General features: G+C 43.2%; 1 protein-coding gene and 1 long non-coding RNA gene across 8 annotated transcripts in view; one reads left to right on the top strand and one right to left on the bottom strand.

The window, feature by feature from the left end:
- Nucleotides 1-10,653, bottom strand: part of RAP1B (RAP1B, member of RAS oncogene family) — a 27,575-nt gene extending 16,922 nt beyond the window's left edge. Inside the window, exon 1 of one of the 7 annotated variants that reach the window (XM_083400116.1) lies at nt 10,570-10,653. The gene's annotated coding sequence lies outside the window, so the exon portion shown is untranslated. Of the gene's footprint in view, nt 1-8,826; nt 9,092-9,145; nt 9,167-9,254; nt 9,573-10,569 lie in introns of those variants that run through there. The other 6 variants (XM_083400117.1, XM_083400112.1, XM_083400113.1 and 3 more) reach the window with 6 other exon arrangements.
- On the top strand, nt 9,689-13,221 carry LOC310658294. The gene is made up of 3 exons (XR_014502191.1): nt 9,689-10,259; nt 11,931-12,009; nt 13,103-13,221. It is a non-coding gene; the product is annotated as an uncharacterized lncRNA (long non-coding RNA).

Genomic DNA, 13,221 nt, shown 5'->3' with positions numbered 1-13,221 from the left:
AAGTCGTGGAAGACATCACATTATTTACGACAACCTTAGCAGAACAATTTGAGCATTCATCCTAGTAAAACTGAAAGCAGCACAGACCTTGGTTTTTGAAAAAAGTGGATCGTTTGCTAATATGGGTATTTTTTACTAGACAAAGTGAGCAGGCTTAGTATTATCTGCTGAAACAAATAAGTTCTAGCTCCTAGATGCAGCAAGCTACATCATTTAATTGCCACTTCCAGCTTGTGATATTGATTCCCTGCTGTGCAAAAAAGCCTTTGTGTTGGATTCCCTTGATGTGAATGGCCTTTATTGACATTAGATGATGCTCTGCCCAATTCAGGAACTCTGATGCTATCCTGTTGTGACTGAAGTATTTTGTTCTTTTATGCAGAACAATCAGATTTCACATTACTACCAAGCACTAGGAACGCCCCCCTTCAACCATGAGCTAATGAGCTTTTCCAGAAAACATGCTCCCTCTTCTTCATTTGATTATTTATATTGGTCCAATAGTAAGTGTGTGTCTGCCAACTATCTAGACTAACCCTTGAACAAGAAGGCCCAGAAACCACTGCTGTGTTTAGTAAACAGCACATACATTCAAAAAACTTTTGTTTCAGAACTAGCTTATGGATAAGTTTATTTACTGGGCTACATCGAAGTTTATTGCATGTAGACTATCACATAGTGCACTATTTTTAGCCACCTCTACTCAGATAACATTTTGCTTTGTGTCAACTTTAGAGAGAAAGCAACCATAAAGCAATTGCATAATAATACCACACAGAGCATATTAGTTAAGTTTTAAGGTGTTCATGGAAATTCATTTTAATTTCCAACAAAAACAATTCTATAAAATAGTTACATAAACCACTGATCATACCGCCTGACACCCATATTTAATTTTTTGAGGGACACATATATCATTTTAAGTCTCTGGGATATCAATTATAGTCCATTTTTGAGACAAATAGCACAATACAGAAGTCAACTGGCATGTTTTTATGAACACTATCAGTGATGTTTCTTGCACATTTCCTGGATAAGGTTTTCAAAAGCGTCAAAGCAAATATAGTCATTCAAAAATTAGTATTAATTAATTAATTACCTTCCAATAACAGAAGCATCATTAATATAGATGTTCACAGTCAGAAGTAGAAGTTGAACTATATGGGTCAACAAAAATTAGCTGACTATGTAGCCAGCCAAAATTTATTCTCACTATAACCCTGTGGGAATTCTGCTGGTATAAAATCCTTTTGCGCTATTTTGAGTAATTCCCTTCTCCCACTAAAGCCCTATACAATATACATCCCATTGTTCAGGCCTCCCTGACCTCAACCCTCTGGACAGAGTTTTGGGGGGGCTTCAGGGGAAGGAAGGGAAGAGGAAGATTAGATCTTTAAACCACAGATAAATATGCTACTGACTCTAGACCTGCACTCTTCCACTAGGGCCTCCCCAAATTCCTGGAGAGCGTTTCCCACTCCCACCCCCCAGCAGCGGGAGAAGGCGAAGAGAAAGATCAGTTGCACAACCTGATATCCACTCATGCCGTCTCTGGGTACAACCCTTAAAGCAGAGCTATGCATTAAATATGAACCTAAGTGTGCATTGTTCCACCAAAATATGTCACCTGAAGAGGGCAAGCATCTGATAGTGCAATGATCTGATAACTCAGTTGGTTAGAATGCCAAGGTTGCAGGTTTGATCCCCCATAAGGGACAGCTGCACAGTCCTATACTGCAGGGGGTTGGACTAGATGATCATCAGGGTCCCTTCCAACTCTATGATTTTACTATCTATGATTAAAAATCAAGAATTTTTAATTCAAAAACTTTATACCCATGTTGCAACATCTACTCTAGGTATTGTCTCCACCAATTTCAGAGCATCCAATAACTGTTGGATCACTCGGTCCTATATTGTCTTCAAAGCTGTGGAATCTTCAATGTGGCATTCCTCAGGGTTCAATTTTATTCCCAATGCTGTTTAACGTCTACATGAAACCAGTGAGTGAGGTTATTCAGTTGTGGAGTAAATTGTCAGCAATATGCTGATTATTACACACAGCTCTACTTCTCTTTTACATCTGTAGGTGTGACAGTGGGTGTACCGGCCCATTGTGTTGCTTCAGTAACAAAGACAAACCAATTACAGTGAAAGGAAGAGGTCACTGCCTAGTAGCCCCCCTGGATTATCAGGTGAATTTAAGACCAGGAGTTAACAGGATGACACAAAGCAGTTCCATATAGGACAACCCATTTAAACTCAGGTGGAGAAACCCTCCTTATAAAGGAAAATCACTCCATGCATATTTGCATATAAAGTAAGCTGCATGTATATGATGAAGTATGTAGATCAATTTATAGAGTTCATCAGCTCTTAAATTCACAGAGAAATAATCATATGCTTGCCCTGCATACTAGCCTCAGCCCAGTATACTTGAAGGAGCGTCTCCACCCTTATTGTTCAGCCCGGATGCTAAGGTCCAGCGCTGAGGGCCTTCTGGCACTTCCTTCACTGCAAGAAGGAAAGTTACAGGGAACCAGGCAGAGGGCCTTCTCAGTAGTGGCACCAGCCCTGTGGAATGCCCTCCTATCAGATGTCAAGGAAATCAACAATTATCTGACTGTTAGAAGACATCTGAAGGAAGCCCTGTTTAGGGAAGTTTTTAATGACTGATGTTTTAATGTATTTTGAATATTTTGTTGGAAGCTGCCAAGAATGGCTGGGGAAGCCCAGCCAGATGGGCGGGGTATAAATTATTATTATTATTATTATTATTATAGCCATAGAAATCAATACTACCCAACTACCTTGTTTATTTCTACTATCCTTCAACTATTTTAGTCTTCCTCCCACCTAATCTACACCCTTCAATCAAGTCTTTCTGCTCACAACATTCCAGTTTCTTTAAATATTATGTGCTGTGTTGTCCTCCTACCTTCAACACATTGCCCCTACAAGTTATGCTCTCTCCATTAGACTTTCTGTAACTCCTCACTCCTATTGCTGGATACTAAGTTTTTCTCATTTCCTTGGGATAGGCTATCAGTAGTCAACAACCATTTAAGACAAAAGAAAATGCCTCCACCCTGTGTGAGTTATCCATTCTTAATTTTAAAAGCCTGATAAAGGTAGTGGTGAGAACAAAAGTGTGTTCTCAGTAACTACCACTTTTGAGGGCAGACACTTCTTACACACCATTCTGATTCACAAACCGGTCAAATATATTCAATTATGAAAGCTGAGTAAGTCCTGCAAATTTGCACATTTATTTGAGCTATGGAATTTGTGTTCTGGGGAGTCTGTTCTTTGATGAACAAAGAGGCAAGGCTTTGAAAATTTAAAGAGCTTGACATCTGCGCAACTTCAAGAATTGTAATAAACACCAACATAAGAAAGCCTGCACATGCACTGTGAACCTTATAAGGTACTCACCCTGTCTACTGCCCCAATCAAGCCCATGTTCACAAATGTTCATAAGACAATTCACCATCACCTAAGAATCATTAGTATGTTTGCATGGGTCTTGCCAAGTACTTCATGCTAAAGTTTGCATGGCATGCTCCCACAAATGCATTTTCCCCCAGAAAGGTTTCATCAACGCCCATGGTGCCAATATGTTAAGGGGAAATAAAGCCAAAATAGTATTAAAGAAAAGTCTTGCAGGAAATTTCTTACAGCTGATAACACAGAGGAGTCAAAGTTAGGTTTTACCACTAGTAATCTATCTTAGAAGACGTTCTCCTTTACCCTGAATTTTCTGACTCAGGAAACCAGTTTGATCAATTCTGAGATCTGTGAAAGATCTCTAAATTCTTGTTGCACTGCTGACACCAATAACACCTTTAAACAGAACACACAGCTCAACAGCATCTTTACAGTGCACTGCACCTTGGTCATACATTTACATAGACTGCTCAAGAGCAACTTACATACTGCCCAATGGATTGGGTGGTTTACTTTGAATTAGATTTTTTGCAAAGAATGGCAAACAATGGCAAAAATGTGGAGGCAATGAACTCCACATTAATGTCAAAGAGGAACTGGGGGAAACTGCATTAAGGGGATGAATAAGGGGGAAATGTAAACTGCCATGTAAACTCATGGCTGGCTTGAAAACCACGTTGGAATGATAAGATATAAAATTTGACAAATATAATTAAGACTTGGTAAGCTGACCACCTTTTTTCTTGATAATAATATTCCATTAGCCAAGACTGGCAAAGTTTAGTTGTTGCAAGAATAAAAACCAGAGAACTATTTAATTAATCATTCACATTTATAGCGTCTTTACTCAATATTATAGTTATAATTCATTATAATGTTATGGTTAACAATGAAATTAATTTGATTTTGTAATTAACCAAAGTATTAAGTAGCATCTTTGTAGATATATCTAGTTTCTTCTTATAAAGTTAATGTTTTTAAAAAATTCTGACCAGTCATTTGAAAACTTTTTCTATTGGTCCAGCAATAAATAAAGAAAACTTTTAAAAGGCCAAAATCTTCTGATTATGATGTATGGAAAGGTCCTCCTTTCTTTTAGATGTGTCTTCCTTTGAACAGCTACATGCAGCCTTCTGTCAGTTTACTGATTTCTGACAAGGAAGAAAATTCCACTGTTCTGACTGCAGACTCACCAAGAATTTAGCAGTCTGCTATCTTAATAAACTTCCGCCAGTTTTATAAATTAGAACTGTTTTAAGTATTCTGTATCACAGAGATTATTGGAGGTTTCAATAAACATTTTCACCTGTAAACTGTAAATACATTTATTTATGCAGCAATATTTCTTTATCAATTAATGGCAGCATGAACACGGTTCTTCACAATTATTTTTACTACCTAACTTTGTTCAATGCATGTTACCTAAACAACCACCTAACTGCCATTTCTATCACATTAATCAAAGTACAGTCATATCTCGGGTTGCATATGCTTCATCTTGAGCGTGTTCGAGTTGCGCTCCGCAGCAACCCGGAAGTAACGCGCTCCGTTACTTCCGGGTGTCGCCGCTTGCGCATGTGCAGACACTCAAAATGACATTACGCACATGCACAGAAGCGGCGAAAAGCGACGCGCGTGCACGCAGACGTGCCATCACTAGTTACGTTTGCTTCTGGATGCGAACGGGGCTCCGGAACGGATCCCGTTCGTATCCAGAGGTTGTTGTTGTTGTTTAGTCGTTTAGTCGTGTCCGACTCTTCGTGACCCCATGGACCAGAGCACGCCAGGCACTCCTGTACTAAAGATGCCTTACTGCCACCAAAAGACCTTTCTTTAGGAAAGCTGATTTCTCTTAAGCTGAATTTTCAAGAGTTCACCATCTGAAAACAGTATTTGGAACCACATGCTAAGCACGGCCACTATTATATAAACTATCCATCACTTTGTCTCCAACATAGGCGCCAACACCATCTCTTCAACTTATCAATTGTCAGGAGTTATTCGATACCATTTAGATTGCAGTATTTTTTTCTATCTTCCATGTTTTAGAATTAAAAATACAACTTGAAACTGCTTCAATACCATGCAGCCAAACACAACTTCTATGAATGTGCATATATGTGTAAAGGGGGCAAATGTATGGGAGACCTTTCTCTGTGTAGTGACCAAGTGCTGAAATGAACTGGTGTTAAGGCACAAACTAGATAGGGACAGCCATATTTGTTTATTCAAGTGTCTACCTTTTTTTAAAAAACTTTTCTCTAGGCCAACTCAATTTCAATATTGAAGTTCAGCTGGGAGAACACTGACCAATCATGGACGGGGGAGGCTGATTCAGCTCTCCTCAACCACTTGCCTCTTTCAATGCGAAAATTAGCCACCACTGCCAACTTTATATGTAAACAGGGAAGACATGTGAATAAAAATAGGCAACTGCCCTTACATGCAGTTTGGTCCTGTTGCATTTAATTGGTTCTGAAGCCCAAATGATAGTTATATTTCAATGTCTTGCACAACTGGTCCTTTATGTAATTTCATGTTCTTCGCCTTGTTTTACAAAACTCAAGTTCAAGTCATTTCTTAAGCTTGTTTCTTCTTGTTTGTTTTCTAATCATTCTTTGGATATCACATCACAAGTGCAAATACAACTATACAAAAATTGTCAAGATACTGAAACATGTAGCAGTTACTTTCATACTGAGCCAGGTAAATCCTTTTACTGTACTAATACAGTCAAACCTCTTCTTGCGTCCGCCTCTGCTTGCATCCATTTCATCCATTACATCCGTGGCAAACCCGGACGTAACTGGTGGGTTTGCCACCATTCGCATCTGCGCAGGAACGGCGATCGCCGTTCACACATGCGCACACAACGGCACCTCTCCCAGCGACCCGTTTCGACCTCCGGAACGGATTATGGTCGCAGGTAGAGGTTCCACTCCACCTGATCAAAGCAAGGAATGAATACTGATGGCAATGGGTTTCAACTGGCTAAACTAGTCTGCAAACTCCCACACCTAGTTCAACACTAAACTAAAGCAGTACATGTTCTGCTCCTAGAAGTCCACCAATTCAGATGACATACTAGATGTATGGCTTCAATTCTAATATTTTTCTCTGTGACTTGAAGGAACTTCCATTCACAGAAGTTCAGCACACAGAAAGAGTCCTTCCAAGAGTAATTGTACTCCCCCCCCCATGAATAGAACTCCTGTTAACAGAGTAAGAGCTTAAGATGCAAGTCTATGTTTACAACTAAGCATTAATTTTGAAGATTAACTAGTATTGCGCAAAGTCTGCTATTTTATTTGGAAGAATAAAGCAAACTTCCCACATTGGAATATTTGCTGGAGATGAGGATTCAAATATTTTCTCAAGGAAAAATGGAGAATACTGTATTGGATCTTATGGAATCCCAAGTATTTCTAGAAAATCAGTACTCAAATCAACGTAACTGAATAAAATTGGTGAAAAAATATTTCACAAGCCACTATACTAGCCATTCTAAGCCCATGACCCATCAATATATTTTGGGGGGGGAGGTTATCAAGGAAAAATAAAATTCACATTAGCATTTCCACTGCTATAGTTGGTGAAGTTGTTCATTGCACTCTTATACTTAAATTGTGATTTAAAGTTGTGTCCTACCAAATTCTCATGGCTCAGGAAGGATTATTGTTCACATTTACAACAATACTCCGCTGTCTTAACTGAAAGTAACAAAAGTAAAGCAGAAACAGAATGGTCTTCCACTGCTTCTGCTAAACTTCCAGGTGTTGTTTGGTAAGTCCATATTTGTGGAGTAGTCAAAAAATTATCTATATATCTTTGCCACTCAAAAAAAGAAGAGCAGGGCTGCTCTTGATAGAACAGGCTGTTGTTTGGATAAAGGGAATGAGAAAGTATTTGATTATAAAACTATTAAGGGCTTTATAGAACAAAAGTAACATAAAGACGTATGCCCAGAAAGGTGCAAAAAGCCAGTGCATGAGATTTATGCCACTGACACATCCCAATGAGAGATAAATTTCCAAAGCCTCACCATTCTGAACAAGTTGAAGCATTCTAAACTAATCTTCATCTAATCTTCATTTATAATCTTGCCAAGAAGCAACTATAGTAGTCAAACTACAGAAGTATCAAAGCCTGAAATATTAGATTTAATGTCCGAGGCAGAAAAAATTGGTGAAAAACATTTCCAGGCACACCTGTATCCTTTCTGAACATGGTGCTAGTTTCAAGAGCACCTCAAGGCCACTCTCCACCTCCAATGAAATCATCGGGTTTGACAATCATTTTAGTCTCATTTGGATTTAGTTTCTTAGACAGGAAGTTACTCTCAGATACTGATATAGGACACATCAACTAGAAACTGTACAGCCATTCAGCACAGCACAAGAAAGTGAAGAGAGTCTGTGCGTTAGGCAGAGATGCCACTAAAACCCAGAATAGTTAAGAAACATGGCCACCTCCTGTGGCATATTGGGTCAAGTGTATCTGGTTATTAACCAAAAGGTTAGTGCTTAGAGCCCACTCAGAGACAGCTATGGGTAGGAATCCAACATTGCAGGTGTTGGACTAGATGACCCTTGGGGTGCCTTATCACTCTACAATTCTATGATTTATTAGAAAGAGGTGGTGGGTAGCACTGACTTCCATTTTGTGAAGTTAACTTCACTGTGCCCAGCTGGAACTGCTCTGGTTCCTCTTGACCTGACGCCTTAAGCCTATTTTAATGAAAATTAACACCCACTGACTTTAGTGGTTGCACTGCATTGAAGTCCAAGACATCAGATATCTCATACTTGCTAGAAATACCACAAAGGGAGAGGGGGTAGTAGTACAGGGTGGATCCCCACACCCACCCTCAATTTCTCTCTCCAATTTGTCTGGCTTTCTGTAACGGGGGCAAATCTGCAATCAATGCAGCACTCCCCCGTCAACTCTTTCCGAGCGGTCCCCCCTCCCCCCCTAATATATATATGTGCAAATGTGAGTTCAGCAGAGCAGGGCCCGGATCTCAATTCAGATTCGGCCCGATTTGACGCCGAATCTCCCTTACGCGGAGTCTGACCCCGCGTTCAAATGCCGCTCGTTCTTTTCTTCTTCTTTTTTAAGGGGGATGCGAACAGATTCTGGCAAGAGGCTGGAAAGCGGAAGAGGCCTATCTCCGCCTGGGAAGCGGCCGCCCTGCTTCCCCGCTGGGGCGGAGAATGGAAACAGTGAGCCGCTTCGACCCAGCCGGACTAGGCGGGGCGGCGGCTTCCAGCAGAGGCCGACGCCACGGGAGTCCGGCGGAGTTTCTTCCCGGCTACAAGCAGGGCGGGTGGGGAGCGGGGGTTGCTGCTGCTGCTGCTGCCGCCGCCCTCTCCTCCTTACCGGCAGGTCCCAACTGCGGGCGGCCTCGCCAAAGGGGCTCCAACTTTCCCCTTCCGCTCTAACTTCTCCTGGGGAGGCGGCCATAAGGAAGCGACGGGGTGGGGGGAGGGAAGAGAGAGCTGAGGCAAGAGGAGCCCGGCTTCCCCACCCCCCTTACCGAGGAGGGGAGCGGCCGGGCTCGGTTCCGCCTCCGCCATGTTCTCTCTGAGGAACCTTGTCCCGCCTGCAAAGCGGAGCCGCCGCCGCTCCCCCCCCCCCACATCCCGGCTCGCCCTCGCCGCCGCCCCCCACCCCCACCCCGCTTGTGTCAGGCACTAACCGCCAACCGCCAACGTCCCCTCACGCGTTCGGCGCCGGGCCCCTTTCCCCCTCGTCGTCTTCGTCGTCCCCACCCAGCCGTCACTCCCGTGGCCGCAGCCGCCTCTTACCTACCGGACGGCGCTGCCGCTCCCCGCGTCCGTCGCCGCCTCCCTGGCCGAGCCCTCGGAGTCCTCCCCGCCCGTGCGCGCGCGCACACACCACACACACACCCGCGCGCGCGCAGAGACTCCCTCCCTCCTCGCTGCCTCTTGCCTGGGCGAGGCTTGGAGCCGCCGCCGCCGTGACGCTGCACGCCTGAGCCTCACTCTGGCTGCTTCCCTTCTTTGCTCGGTCCGGTGGTGATGAGGGAAGGGAGGGGAGGGGGGGAATGACCTCTCTGCTCCGCACCCAGCGCGCACGCGCGGCCGGCCGGCTCAGTCCTGAAGACACTGCAGCCTCTCCCCCCCCCCGCCCGCACCGCCTTACTTCCTTTCTCTTCTCCGCCTCTCCTCTCCCTCCGCCCCACGACACACGCACACACATGCCGTCCCGCAACCTTACGCAGGGCCCCCATCCTGCCGCAGCTCCAGCAAGCAGCCCCCAGAGAGAGAGAGAGAGAGAGAGAGAGAGAGAGAGAGAAGTCGTCGCCTGCAAACGCTTGGAGAAGAAGCGAGCAAGCAGCGCCCCATTGCCAAGGCGCTATAGTTAGGGGTGGGGGAGAGAACCTGGTGTGCAAGCGAGAAGTGCGGCTGCAGGGCATGGAAGGGGGAGCAGGTTCGATCGTGCCACGTTTTCGGGCAGCGAAGAAGGGTTCTGTAAGAAGAACGCCGGCATTCTAAACATCCTTATTAGGCAGCCCCATGGAACCCAGTGCGGGGATCAGTTCCGAAGGGTCATGTTTAGGACCACCGGATTGTTGCATCTTCAGTGGCCGCTCCGTTCGAGACTCTTGCTAAATGATCGCGATGTAGGATGCCGGGCAGTTTTTCATGCTTAGGAAAGCCATGCTCCTTTCGCGTCCCCGCCCAGTTTCCCCTTCTGGGATGACATTCCTCATCTACAGACTCCCCAAGGGCAGCTCTTCACGGAACTGTTGGCAAGAATAGCCCGGTCAGGCATCCATCTCAAAGCCGGTAGTGGGAAAAGGACTGCTTTATGTTGTGAAATAATTCTGTGCAGTTTGAGCCTGTGCAGAGTTAGGTATTGAAACGAGTAGGGAGAGGCACGCCTAACTGGACCACGAATCCAGAATAAGTCATGAAGACTTAACAGCACAGCCCTAAGGATGTTGCTAAATCCTGCTGTGTCCAGTGGGACATACTGCCTGGGAAAGCATGCATAAGATTCCAACTTAAGTCCCGTTGAAAGCAAAAGGGACTTGGGCTTCAATCCTGTTCACACTTAAAGGGGGGGGGGAGCACTGCAGATTTCAGCTGGACTTACTTCTGGGTAGACATGCACACGAGGTCTCCTTGTTCTGCTGGTTTGAATGGGATGTTCGTCACACCACTCACTTTAGGGGGATTGGGAGCACACTGTTGTGCAAAACTGGCAGGAAATTGCAGTGACAGTGACACTCCCAGGAAAGGCAGTGGGTGTGGTGGCGGAGGAAAGGCAGGCAGTTGCTGACATAAAATACAGAAAAGAAGAAAAGCTGCATTTCCCTAAAGCGGCTCTCTTATCTTTCATTGTTTATATATGATATTTTTACAGCCTGATCTTAATCAGTTGGCAAAGCAATGAAATTTACTTATCTGCAAACTTGGTTAGGATAGGGCTACAAATATACTGTACAAACTGATTGACATTTGTCACTAGTTTTATCTTAACCAACTACTCTGTGGCATAAGATTAATATAATCAACATATTCAGAAACTGAGACAGGTCCCAAGTTACCCAGAATGTCCATGGCTATAGACTTCAGCTCAAAATGCTCAGATGATCCTGTACTCTGGCCCATTTTCTTAAGAGAAATCATTTTTCGTAATCCCAGGAGTCTTATCAACATACCATGATCGTACAGTAAAAACTGTATAGAAATTCAGAAATAGTGCTTCATCTAAAAGCACATTTTAGTGTTTGAATAGTGGGTGAACATTTAATCCCAACTACTTTAAATCCCATAAAATTCCAAAAAGGCATTTGGCACATATAAATGATTAGCACCACCTAAATTCAGTTTACCACATAAAATAAAAGTGCCTCATGTTCTACTGAGATATAAAAGAATTCGGCAAAGCAATCGTTACATTATACTGGAATGGGAAGATATGTTGCTACTGATGTATTTATTTATATATATATTTAAATGCACCAGATCTGGGGCTGGCGTAAAGCTACACACATGGCCATGAACTGAAGCGACATAAAGGTATGACATCTCTGCCACCCACATCCATATTTTTCTTATGGGCCAGCATGACAGTGTCATACCAGGGCCGCTCAGTCATTCATTCATTCATTCCACTCACTTATATCCACCTTCCTTCCATCATGTGACTTCCCTTTTAATTCTCAGCATTTCCCATGGACTTTCAGTAGCCCAAACAATACTATCACTCCAAAAAATCTCATTGTAATTTGTGGATTTGAGAGAACGCCGGACGGTAAAGGTTCAATCTTATGTACCCTTTCCCAGGAGTACACCATTGCTGTTAGTGGGTCTTCTGAGTAGTCATGTAGGTGATTACACCGTAAGGATTTCCATGGACATCCTAATTCAGTATTTACTCCCTTCAATTAAGACTTCAACTTTTGGCGGGTGTTGATGAACCATTTTGTTTTATTTTTTGCATTTAATCAGCTAATGACTTTGGGGCGTGGAACATCACTTCTGAGCCTCCAGATGCTGCTTATCTAAGGAACACTGCACCTTTCTCTAGGTGAACACTATATTAGATTAATAATAATAATTTAAATGCAGGACCTCTTTACATAGCATATGTTAATATCACAGCCTTATCCTTGGATCTGATCAGCTGTGATGAACGGCTATTTTCTCCTGTTTATGTAGTGACAAACGACAATCATTTGATAATTCATACGTACACCTTACACTAAAATACGTACGCCTTACACTAAAAAATGGATAGCATCTACCACATACTCAAAATCACTTGGGTGCAGTGCTGGGCCCACTTAAAGCCAATGAGCTGATCAGTGCTGTAAGCCCCATTGGTTGCACTAAGAGGTTCTTGACGTTGAACTCCCTAGTGTGGCCAATCCCACTGGGTTTCTGTGTTGGTGCTCATTGGTGCCCTGCTTGCCAAGAGTGTGCTTGAACTTCCGGTTGTTCCTTTGCAGACACATATCCACACCTGATATCACATAATGTTGTCAAGCGTGGGGCAGGTGGGCATGGAATGGGATAAATGGCGCAACGGCCAAATTAGGATTCCTACTGGGCCTAGTTAGGTTTGTGGACCAGAGATCCCCCTCTGCTGGTTTAAAGGCACAAGACTCCTGCCAGAAGAAAGGAGGCTAAACATATAGCATGAGATTATGATATTGACGTCTGGTGATGCTTGGCCGTTAATAGGCAGTAGTGATTAAATGTATCCATGTTATGTTATCTTGTGCATGTGCCATCATTTGCTTCAGACACCATTTGTGGTTTATGGACACTCAAGAAATTTAATCTAATGGCTGCTGTGTTCCCCTCGCCTTACAAATGACAGTGACTATCAATGGCTTTCTAAAGTATTTACACAACTTGATGAAACCACAATAGTTAAATGTCAATATGTGCAGAAGGCTTAATAGGCAAGATGTATTGCCTATTACTTCTCTGTATGAAGTTCACCCATAGACTGTAGAGGACATTTATTTATAACCCAGAGTGGGTTAGCTCATGCCATAGCTCCCCATGGTACTGATAATGATATAGTAGAAGCTGGTTTAATGAAAAGATGCTCCCAAAATCAAGTTTGGGAAGGTGTTTAAAAACAAACAGTTGCTGTATATTCCTGGATTCAGAGAGGAAAGGAAGTTTAATTAAACTGCCCCATCAAGAAGAACTGTAATGATGAAGCATGATTAAAGTGATGTGGCAGAAACTGCAAACAGAACAGGAAGATGAGCAGGATTGTAGAAAT

This window comes from Podarcis tiliguerta, assembly GCF_965153285.1.
Source record: "Podarcis tiliguerta genome assembly, chromosome: 10".
NCBI classification, from domain to species: Eukaryota; Metazoa; Chordata; class Lepidosauria; order Squamata; family Lacertidae; genus Podarcis; species Podarcis tiliguerta.
This window is presented reverse-complemented; position numbering and strand designations above follow the sequence as displayed.